The sequence below is a fragment of the Acomys russatus genome, chromosome 29, assembly GCF_903995435.1.
Source record: "Acomys russatus chromosome 29, mAcoRus1.1, whole genome shotgun sequence".
Classification (NCBI taxonomy): Eukaryota; Metazoa; Chordata; class Mammalia; order Rodentia; family Muridae; genus Acomys; species Acomys russatus.
The window spans coordinates 31,258,420-31,269,905 of NC_067165.1; the positions used below are offsets into that span (position 1 = coordinate 31,258,420).

Genomic DNA, 11,486 nt, shown 5'->3' on the forward strand with positions numbered 1-11,486 from the left:
ACAGTAAATGCCACAAGTGTGCTCTGCCCTTCGGCTTCTAGGTGGGGTGGTGATGGGGCAGTGGTAGAGAGCCATCCTCCAAAACCAGAATGCCACAGAACCACACACTGCTCATGAAAACAACTGTGTGCCCTTGTGTCCCCATGGATGCCCACAGTCAAACACAACACACATGTGTTCTGTGCATCCTAACTCACATACAGGACGTTCTCTTGTCGTCCACTGAGTCACTCTGGTATCATGCCAGCTCTCTCTTTCTCTCACTCTTTAGGGAAACACAACTTCATGAGACTGCTAATGTCCCAAGACACGTGTGCTTGCCCCAACTATCCCCCGCAACAAACTCTTGCATTCTAGGCCTTATACTGCAGGCTCCTCTCAAGACGCCAGCAATATGTTCACATGATGGTTAAAGTCAAAGGGGAGGGGTGGAAATCAATAGTAGACATAGAAGTGAAAGAGTTGATTAATTAAAAGGATGAGGGGCTAGGATGTGACTCCATTGGTAAAGCACTTACCTAAGTGTGCACAAGGTTCCAGCTTCCATCCCCAGGACGGCACAAACCAGGTGGCACACGCCCAGCATCCCTGCATGGAGGCAGAAAGAGAAACATCAGAAGTTCAAGGTCATTCTTGGCTACATAGTAAGTTCACAGCCAACCTGGGACACATTGAGAGCCTATTTCAATAAACCAAATAATATGAGCCAAGGAAAGGGCACACTGGGTGCAGTGGTTTGAATAGGAATGCCCCCCCCCCCCCGTAGACTTGAATGTGTAAATGCTTGGTCATTAGGGAGTGGTGCTATCTGAGACAGATTAGGAGGTGTGGCCTTGCTTGAGGAAGTTTGTCATTGAGGATGGGCTTTGAGGGTTCGAAAGCCCAACCAAGCCAGGAGCAGCGTCCTTTGTCTTCCTGCTGCCTGCAGATCCAGATGTGGAACTCTCAGGTCCTTCTACTGCATCACATCTGCCCACAGGCCACGATGCTTCCCACCATGGTGATCAGGGACTAAGCCTCTGAAACTGGAAGCCAGCCCCAATGAACTGTTTTCCTTTAAAGAGTTGCTGTGGTCACAGTGTCTCCTCACAGCAATAGAACACTGACTAAGACCCTGGACATCACATTAGTCAAAGCCTGACACTAGAACCTACGTAAAGTCAATGTGTGCAGTGTGCAGTGTGCATCTGTAATCCCAGTGCTCCTGCAGTGAGCAGGAGGTGGCAACGAAGAATCATCCAAAACTTCATGAAACAACTAGCCTGGAGTATAAGGAGAGCCGACCCTGCCTCAACAAGAAGAACAAACTCCCTGAAGCTGTCTTCTGACCTCCACATGTGTGCCACGGTGCACACGCATGCATGCACACATGCACACGCACACACACACATACACTCATTCACACACACACACACACTCATTGGCACATACTCACATATACACACTTACATGTATACACACTCACACACATATACACTCACACACACTCACACACACTCACAAACACATATACACTCACATGTATTTCCACATACACTCACACACATAGTCACACTCATACACATATATACAATCACAAACATACACACTCACACACATACGCCCACATATAGACTCACAATACACTCATTCACACACATATACGCTAATATACATACATTCACACAATACATATATGCACTAACACACACTCACACACACACACAAACTGACACATCAATCACTAATAAAGATAAAAAGTGTTTTAAAATAATTGTAACAATAAATAAAAGATGGCAATTTCCTGTACAGAGTAACGTTCTGACTGGTATTTATCCTCCTAAAATGCTGCACTGTGTGTGCGGTTGGTTGCGGTTCCTCCACTGGGAAAGCCTAGTATTTTCAATTTCATATCCTGATAAGAAGGTCTCCAGCAGTGAATTCCTCTTCATCCTCTCCAAACAAACTTCCAAACTTTCAGACCACAAATCCCCCCTGTGCCCCCACCCTGTGTCAGTCACATGGCCCTCTCCAGACAGGTGGCAACAGGGTACCTGCAGCCCCAAACCTCAGGTCACACCTGTCATGCTGCCTGCCGACACCTGCCTCTTCCAGGCCTGCATCCTGAGACCCCACTGTTAAACAGAGACCAGCCACAGATCTCCCACCCCAGACCTCCATCTACTACGGGCTGGGTTCAAACAAGCAGCCGCCCCTTCCCTCAACCCCGAGCATCCTGCAGTGTTTCAGGTGAATCCCTCACTGGCCATGGAGGCTGATATGAATAAGAGAATACAAAAAATTACACAGCCTTTCTTGGAGTCCACATCTGATTCATGTTCACAGGCAAGTGAGTGCTTGCCTTCGGTCTCTGTTTCCCCATCTGCAAAATGAGGGCTATAGTCTTACTGCATAGGCCTGTAAAGAGGGCAAAGCTTGGCTTCCAGGGTTATAGTCCTTGATCCTGGGGAAGGAGGCACCAGCCCCAGACCTGCCTCCAGCTCTGAGTTGGGTCAGCCCCCACTTCCCTTCCCCTTACCTCGGCCACCAGAGCACCTGCTTCCATTGGCCCCAACTTCCTGAAGTGTAAAACTTTAGGTCAGACACAGCCAGAGGTCCACAGCCTCCTCCCAGCCAAAATCCATAAATAATGCAGCTCAGCCAGCTTGGCCAAGTCATGAGACTTTTCCTCCTTACCCAGCACCATGCTGGGCCTCCATGCAGTCCTGACTGCCAGACAGGTAAGGTCATCTCTGCATCACACTGGGAAACTGAGGCACAGTAGAGGAAGCCGAAGTTGTGAGCCTGAGGTATAAGCCAGTCCCTTCCCACTGCCCCTCACCACCTCAATGGATGACCTCCTGCCAGTGCCCAAAAGCCAAACCCCTCCAGTCTGAAGTCATCCCCACCAGAGCACAAAGTTGTCCTTTGGGGGAACAGAGAATAGCTAGGACCTTGAGGCCAAAAGATGTCAAGGACATGCTATCCCAGTCTGTAGATGGAGCCACAGGCAATACCCGTAGGAAGGGGCACAGGTAGATGTCAGGAAAATCTCTTCACAAAATCAGGAGACAAGGCTGGGTTTGGAGGAGCTGGCCACCCCTGTGCTGTGGCTCATGGAACCCTGTAGCACACAGAATGCAGCCCAGAAGCCCAAAGTGTCAACCCCCAGGGCCCTCAGAGTGAGTTGCACACACACTGAGCAAAGGCCTGAGCAGAGGCCCACAGAGCAGTTCCCACAGCGGGCAGAGCCAGGCCTCTGAATTCCAGTCCCCAGTGCTCTTTCTTGGCACACCATGGGCGTGTCCTCGGACTGTGAGCTTTTGGCCTCCTGCTTGAAGTCCTTTTATCTTCTGACAGAGAAGCCTGTCATGCCTTTTAGCTGGGAGCTGAAGGTTCTCTGAGCATCTGGACCTTCCTGACTCTGGACAGGCTGGAACCTGCGGTGTCCTATGCCAGCCTACTGCAGCAAGAGGCATGGGGACAGTGTATTGCCTGGGATCTGGAACCCTTGAGGCAGTCCTAGCCCCAGGCTACCCAATCTCCTTTCCTATTGATCGCTCTCCATTGTGCAGGCCATCCTCTGGTCACTTAGAGGTTTCAGCCACACCCCCACGCCTCTCCTTTCTAAATGCCAAGAACATACCATGTGCCCTGGAAGGTAAAGTCCACCTTGTTGAAAGCCACTTCCCTGGATAGTCAGTGCTATGCTCTGCAGTGTGCCACTGAGACACCTGTACCCTTTTCGTCCTCAGTCTCCACAGTCTAGGATGGGCCCCGGGGCCCTGAGCCCCAGCTCCGGCTAGAGGGAAGGGACCCTCACAGAAGAGGAATGTGGCCACAGCTGCAGGGCCCCAAAGCACTGAGGAGACACGAAGACGTTTTTTTTTTTTCCCTGTGACTCAGGTCTCAGGAATGTGTCGCCCAGTGTGGCCACGAGCCAGACCGCCACCCCGCAACGCCATGCCGACCCCCACAACCCCAGGGCATCCGCCTTTTATTAGAACAGAAAAAGAGGCAGGTGCCAGGTCTCCAAGAGCCCATTAAGAAGTCAATAAAGACCATGGAGGGGCTGTTGGGCCAGCTACCCTGAGCAGGAGGCCCTGCTACCACGGAGAAGTAACAGAGACACCAGCCCCAGTCGGCTATGTGCTGGCTGTGCCACATCGATCTTGCTTCCAGCCTGCATTTCTTTGGTTCTCAACTTATTATTTTTAGGTTTGCTTTTTTTTATCATGTTATTTTCTGGTCCAATTTTTGCTGGTGAGGAACCTCAATAGACTACAGGCTATCGTTCTGGGCGGAGCTACCTGACCTGCCTCTCGGCCAGTCAATGTGGCCTACATGAAGGCAGCTTGGGATGCTCTGTGAATTCCTACCATGTGCCTCCAGGCTGCCATATGTGCTCTGGAAGACTGTGCTGCCTGGGTGAGGGGCAGGGCCTGCTCTCCAGAGTGCTGCTGTGGGTAAGAGGTGGGGCCAGCTCTCCAGAGAGCTGCAGCCAGTGAGGGGCAGGGCCAGTTCTGCACAGCCCCTAGACATTCACGTGGTCTCTGGCAGCTGCTCCAACTAGGGATGTCCCCATGTTCGACAGTGGTAATATGAGCCATGAACATTGACACCGATCCCTTATTCTGTGTAGTCACAGACCCAGACATGGCCCTTAGCAGCAGCTTGGGCTGGGACTTCACCATGGCCCCAGGTGGCAGGGCTGGCTGGCCACACACAATAGGCTACTCCTCTCCACCCATCTGTCCACCACATACTCACACATGGTGGTGGCTCCTGCTGCGGCGGGTCATTTGGCTGGTGGAGCCCTGGGTGACATCATCCGGCAAAGCGAGTGCCTACGGCCCGCCTGTGCCATGGGCCAGAGGACAGCTCTGTGGGTGGCATGGCGATCTGCAGGTCTCTGTCTGACTTCCTCCTCCCATGCTGCCTGGATTTGATTTTTATGAGTCCTAGGCATAAAACAACTTTGGCCACTAAGACAGGCATCAAGATAGGATGAACAAAGGACTGCCACCTGTTCTGCCCCTGACTGATATAAGAACACCCCCAACAACGTGTCTTTTTGCCCATTGCCAAGGGCTGATTTATTCTTTTTTTAAAGATTTATTTATTATTAAGTACACAGTGTTCTGTCTGCACGTACACCTGCAGGCCAGAAGAGGAAGGACATCAGATCATATTACAGATGGTTGTGAGCCACCATGTGGTTGCTGGGACTTGAACTCAGGACCTCTGGAAGAGCAGTCAGTGCGGTGCTCTTAACCTCTGAGCCATCTCTCCAGCCCCTGGCTGATTTATTCTTATCCCTCCCTTTCCCCCCTCTACTCCTATGCCCCAATCTTAAAGTCTACAAGCCTAAGCCTTTCCACATCGCTACTCTCTCCTATCCTTAGGGTTTACCCACACCTGCTTAAGCTCCCCAAGTCTACCCACGTGCCCCAAGCTGCAGCAGCTTCCCTTGCCTCCTCCCAGAAGCCTGCCTCCCAGCACAATGGTCCTAAGTGCATCTCAGTGGCCCCTGCTTTCTCCTGGGGCATTGCCACTGTGCCAAATACCAGCCGGGTCCCTCATGTAGCCCAGATGACTTGCACTCCACAGCACCACACAAGGCAAGAACCATCATCCCCATCTTCCAGATGTAGGTGCTGAGCCTCACAGAGGTGCATGGACCTGCTCATGGTCCGTGCATTTCCCACAGCATTGGGAAGTCTGTCCATACAGTTCAAAAACGTTTGAGAGTTCTGAGCACTGAGCCAGGCAATCACTCTGACTATACAGACAGAGGGCTGATTTCCATTCTGGTTTGCCTTGAAGCAGAGGCCTGTGTAACGTAGGCTGGCCTCAGTATTAACCCTCAGGGACTTACTTTTATTTTTTAATGACATATATGTCCCTGTGCATGCAGGTGCCTGCAGAGACCAGAGGCATCAGGTCCCCTGAAGCTGGAGTCACAGGTGCTTGTGAGCCACCTGCATGGGAGCTGGGAATTGAACTCAGGGCCTCTGCAAGAGCAGGTCACACTAAACTGCTGGAGCCTAACCTGGCGTTTCTGATCTTCCTGCTTGCATTTTTCTAGTGCTGGGATCACATGCATGCAGCACCATGCCCAGCTTTACAAAAGTGCTGGGGACTCCGTGCATGCTAAGTACTCGACTGACTGAGCTACATCCCCAGCCACAGACACTTCTGAATTTTTATATTCTGCTTCCCTTCTCCTTCTCCTCCTTCTCCTCTCTCCCTTCTCTTCCCCTTCTTCTTTCTCCTCTTCCTCTTCCTTTGCCCCCTTTCTCCCCCTCTTCTTTAAAACAATAATGCATTATATAGCCCGGGCCGGCATTGAACTCATGACAATCCTCCTGCCCTGGTCTTTTCACCACAAACCCTAAAATAATGTGACACCCCTGCCGAGACGTCCTGCAGCTCACAGCACCTTGCATCCCCTTCTACCGCCCTGACTCCTCACATTGCTGAGAGTCAGCCTTCCCCTGACATCATCGCTTTCCCCCCAGCCTCTGGAGTACGAATTGCATTACAGTCCTCTCTTTCTGTGGACCTTGGATCCAGCTTCCTGGTCACGAGTGACTGGGGGCTTCCTTGTTAAAATGTGGGGGTTGGGGGGAGGGGAAGCATGGGAACCTGGTACCTTGGGAACTGCTGAGGGTCTCCAACTCAGAAACTACTCTTTCCTTCCACATAGCCTTGCCCCTGCCTCTGCCCTGTAGACTCCCGAGGTTACTGAGAGTACAAAGCACTATCCTTTGTCTGCTGCTATCCAGGGAGGTCTGCTCTCTACTTGACAGACAGAATAGTGGGGTCCCCAAAGGGCTAAGCTGCATTTATTCCTACAGCATAAGGTACGGGTGGTATGGCTAGCCTGAGAGTGGCCCTCATAGTGATGCCCAGGCTTGGAACTGACCTTATAGTTTAGCTGGGCTCGAGGGAAGTGCACGCCCAATGAGACATTGCCCAGGGCCTGGGCAATAGATGGGAAGTGCCAGCACTGCCCTGGAGGGTACAGGAGGGGCAAGCCCAGCTGTCTTTATGGATGCTTGTGTACATTCACCCTTAGTTTACTGTGCCTCTGGCAGGCACTGCCTGCCATCAGCAGCCCGACAACAGAGGGTGGAGCCTGGCAGAGAGCTCCTGGTTTGGGCTCAGTGCCCATGGGGCTAGGCTTGTGCCCATGGTGCCTACTGCAGACTCTCCTGACCCCTAGGACATCATCTTCTTCTCAATCCCAAGGGCTCCTACTCCATGGGCCGGACTCTGGACAACTGTACCAGTTGGCTACCCTATGGGCAACAATAAGCCCAGCTCTGCCAACTCATGGAGTCCTCAGAACTGAAATTTCTTCTCTTCCTCTTGAACCTTGAATCATGACCTACATTCTTACAACTTTTCCCTAAAGACTTATTTTTCTTTTTTGCCAAAACACTAGAGGCCCAAAGGTAGGTAGTACCTAGGCCTCCACATGAAGCAAAGGACAGAGCTGTAGCCAAAAGAGGAAAGGTGACTTCCCAGAGGTCACACAGCAACTGATGGCAGAGCTGGGGCAAAGACCCTCATTCTGTGATCCCTCTGCTCACACCTGTGGCCTTGGGGCCTCCAGTTCCTGGAGCTAGGACTTCCCATGAGGACATAACTCTGCCCTTCCAGCCCCTATCTAAGGAGCTCCAGAGCAAAAGTCCCTACCAACCCCACATCAGCCCTCTTGAGTGACTCAGAGGCCAGAGGCTCATGTCCCAAGCTACAGCAAGGTCAAGAAGCACCCTTGCCCCCTGCCAAGGTGCCTGGGCCTCCGTGCCACCCCTAAAATAGCCCAGCTCTCACGCCTTCAGATCAGATTGCAGCCCGGCCATCCAGATGGGACTCTTGGCAGGGCAGCAAGCACTTCCCCTCACATCGCCCCTGGTCCCCTCACCTGTCAGCACTCGGGACAGCCTTAAATCAGCCTCCCTCTGGAGGGCACAGCCTATTTCCAGAGGCTGAGGGACAGCGGCAGTGGGAGTGGTCTCAGGAGCTGGAAGGGGACAGCAGGTGACATTGATAAAAAGAGATGCTGGAGGAGTCCTAACTGACAAGCTTGCACTGCCACAGAACTGCTGTGTGACCTCCGAAGGGCCACTTAACCCTTTCTGAGCTCGCCCACCTGTAAAGTGGGGACAGGGCTCTCTGGCTTATCCAAAGGCTACAACCCAGCAGCAAACGGACCAAAACCCCCTTCCCAGAGGAGTCTCTGTCCCAGATGCCAGAGCTCTGGGCCTGTAGGTACCCAGCCCCAGGAAGATGGCTGTGCTGTTTCATTTAGAGCAGTTCAAGATCTGTGAGGAGAGCAGTGTGCTCGTCCTAGGCCAGGAAATGGACATGAGACATGGGACCTTGGAGCCTTCCTCTTCCCCACCCAGGGCAGAAGAAGCAAGATTCCTGTCCAAGGGCCTCAGCTAAGCTCTGTCCAGCATGTAAAACACCCCCCACCCCCCAGGCACCTAAGACACTCAAGGACCCAATCCCTGCCACTCAGAAGCCCAGAAGAAGGTTAAGGAGAAAAGACCCAAGTCTCATTTCCAGCTTCATGAATGAGGCAAAAAGGCCTGGACTGAGGCTACCACATATGACAGGAGTGCTGGAGTTCTAGGTGGGTGGGCCTGTGAGGGTGTCACGGTGAGGGGCTCCTGCCCAGGAGGAGATATGCTGGCTGGCACGTGTACAGCCCATGCTTGGCCAGGCTCTTAAAACTGCAAAGCATGGTTTGCTGCTGCGGCCTTGATAGAGGTGCCTGCTTCGCTCTGACCATCTGAGGAGAGAATTCAGGACAGGTAACAACACCCTGGGAAGATATACAGAGGCAAGGCAGTCACACAAACACACACACATGCATGCACACACACAACACACAGATATATATAACACAACACAATGTATACACACTACACACAAAAAAATACACACGTATATACGTCATGCACAAAGATACCACATACACGTATATGCCATACACAAACACCACACACACATACAAGCACACAACACACACATACACAGCACACAGATACACACACACGATCACACGTATACACGTTCACACACATGTTCTCCATGAGCCCACTGTGCCAAGGCTAACTGTAAAGGAAAGCCTGGCTGCATGACCCTCCTTCTTGGAACATGAGGTCACTGAGCAGATGAGCCTGTCCCCAGAACTAGACCGGACCCGTGTGCTGCCTACCAGGCAGAGACCCACCAGTATTGTCTACCATAGAGCCTGCTCGGTGGTGTGTTTGTGAGTGAACGAATGAATAAAGGAAGGAGTGAACTAATGAGATAAAGAGCCCAGAAGACGGAGGCAGTCAAGTGAGCATGGATGCTTCCTTTGGTTCCCTTGAGCCACCCTGAGGAGCAGGAGCTGGTCAACCATGCGGCACTGCAGGTGTCAAAAATCAAGAGTGTGACAAAGAAATGGAGCAGGAAGGCGTCTGTTGGGTCAAACTCAGCTCCCTGTTCCCTCCCTTCCCCCCTGCACCAGCTGCCCCCTCTCCCCTCTCCCATACCTCCCTCCCTGGGGTGTTAGTTCTACCAGCAGCATTGCACCCCTCCAGCCAGCGACCAGCCCAGTCTCCCTCCCTCCCTCCCTCCCTCCCTCCCCTAAGCTGCTTGACAAAAGCTGTCCTTGTGGGAGCCTGGACATTGTAATTAAAAAGGAAACATAATAAAGCCATCTCTGGGACCAAATCCCCATCCTGAGCATGACGCCCAGCCCACCCCTTGCTGCCCAACAAGGACACATGCCCCTTTGTGTGCCCTGAGCCAGGACCACGCCTACCCCACCCCACTGGCCACTGCCCCCTCCCTCTCTCCCTTCCTCTTCCTCTATGGTCCTAGCATCCCAGCTAAACGAGGGTTGATTGCCTTCTCTGACCAGAAAGAAAACTGAGGTCCAGACACTCCAGAGCAGAGGTCCAGAGCACAGGAACAGTAAAAATCTGGACTTACTCCAGGAATGAAGTGCTGCCCATGCCTTAAAGGGCAAGATTTTTAAGTCCAGAGAGGGTAATAAGATTCCTGGAGGTCACACAGCAAAGCACCTTCTTCATGAAGCTTGTCTGTGATGACACTGACCCTATCACCCCAGTAAAGGCCTGAAGCTGAGCCTCAAGGCTGGGGCTGGGACTCTCATAGTATGGGTCTGGCAACTCCAGAGGTCTTTCAGTTCTGAAGGATAAGAGACTTCAGGGCTGACCATGAGCCTGTGTCAAGATTGATCCTGGTCCCTGCATTAGCCTACTGCTTGTCCCTAGCCACTCAGACTCTTTCAGGCCTCATCTTCTCCCTCACCTGGCCATCTAGCCACCCCAACCACCCTGACTACCCTGGCCACCCTGACTACCCTGGCCACCTCGGCTATCTGAAAAGCCTCAGAGACTGTCAGATTACCTAACCCCTTGCTGCCATCCTAGAGTCCTCTCTCATCAGCCCTAGGGCTTTAGCTAGGACTAACTGCACACCTACCTCACCAGCTGCTACCGTCAGCATGCCAGTATTTATTCTCTATCTGGTAGCCCCAGAGGCCACAGCACACATGCAAAGCTCAGAGGAGCCCACAGAGACCCATCAGAGGTCAAGCAACCAAGGACCAGGGTCCTGGCTAAGCCATGAGCGTTGCCGCGGACAGAGAGGAGGTGAGACTATTACAGAGCTGTCAGGATAAACTGTTACCGTTTCCTGGGCACATGTTGGAACCATCACTGTGCCCTAGTTGCTCCACAGCCTTTCTTCTAAGGAAAACTCTCTCCTAAGGAAATTGCCAAAGGTCCAGAGGCCGGGGAGTGCTGTAGTTTGGGTATATGTCTTGCCCAAGGTGCACAGGGGGTATACCACCCTTCAGTCTGTCTGATCTGTTGACAGGGATAGTGGCCATCCATGTTGTCCACATCGGCCAACCCAAGAACCTACCAGAATGTGTAGATAAAAGCGGGTGTGAGAGTGTTGGGCGGTGCTGATGAGACCTGGAATAGGAACCTTGCCATGGTCTGCCCTCCATCTTGTCCAGCAGGATTGGGCAAGGGGGGTGGGCAGCATGCTGTACACAGAGGGTAGGGGACAGATGGGAAGGAAATCGGTGTGGGTCCCAGCACCCCTGCACCCCGGGAGCCAGCCAGGGCAGCCAGGGATTAGACAGATAATGCCTCTTGTAAGAACAGGGGATTGTTGCGAAGGGGAAGCGAGAGTGGGGGGCCAAGGCCAGTTCAGATTTCTCCTGGGGTGAAAACTGAGCCCCCCGGGAGGAGGCACCCCTGCTGCCAGGCCTTAATCCCCCACCCTTCTCACCAAACCCCAAAGAAGGGGCTGTTCCCTGGCTGTAGATTCCTGGGATTCATTAACTAGGGATTTGCGGAGGGACCGCCCGCACCCCTCCCACCAGCACCCTTCCACTGTCGCCAGGCAGTAATCTGAGCAGACAGGTGGGTACCCCTTGGGGACACTCAGGGAGTCACAGGAAG

The 11,486-nt window shown here is 52.7% G+C and overlaps 1 non-coding gene across 1 annotated transcript; it reads right to left on the bottom strand.

Moving 5' to 3' along the window:
- Positions 1 to 4,931: 4,931 nt before the first annotated feature.
- Positions 4,932 to 5,072, bottom strand: LOC127212096 (small nucleolar RNA SNORA48). Its single transcript, XR_007833481.1, has one exon. It is a non-coding gene; the product is annotated as a small nucleolar RNA SNORA48 (small nucleolar RNA).
- Positions 5,073 to 11,486: the final 6,414 nt, after the last annotated feature.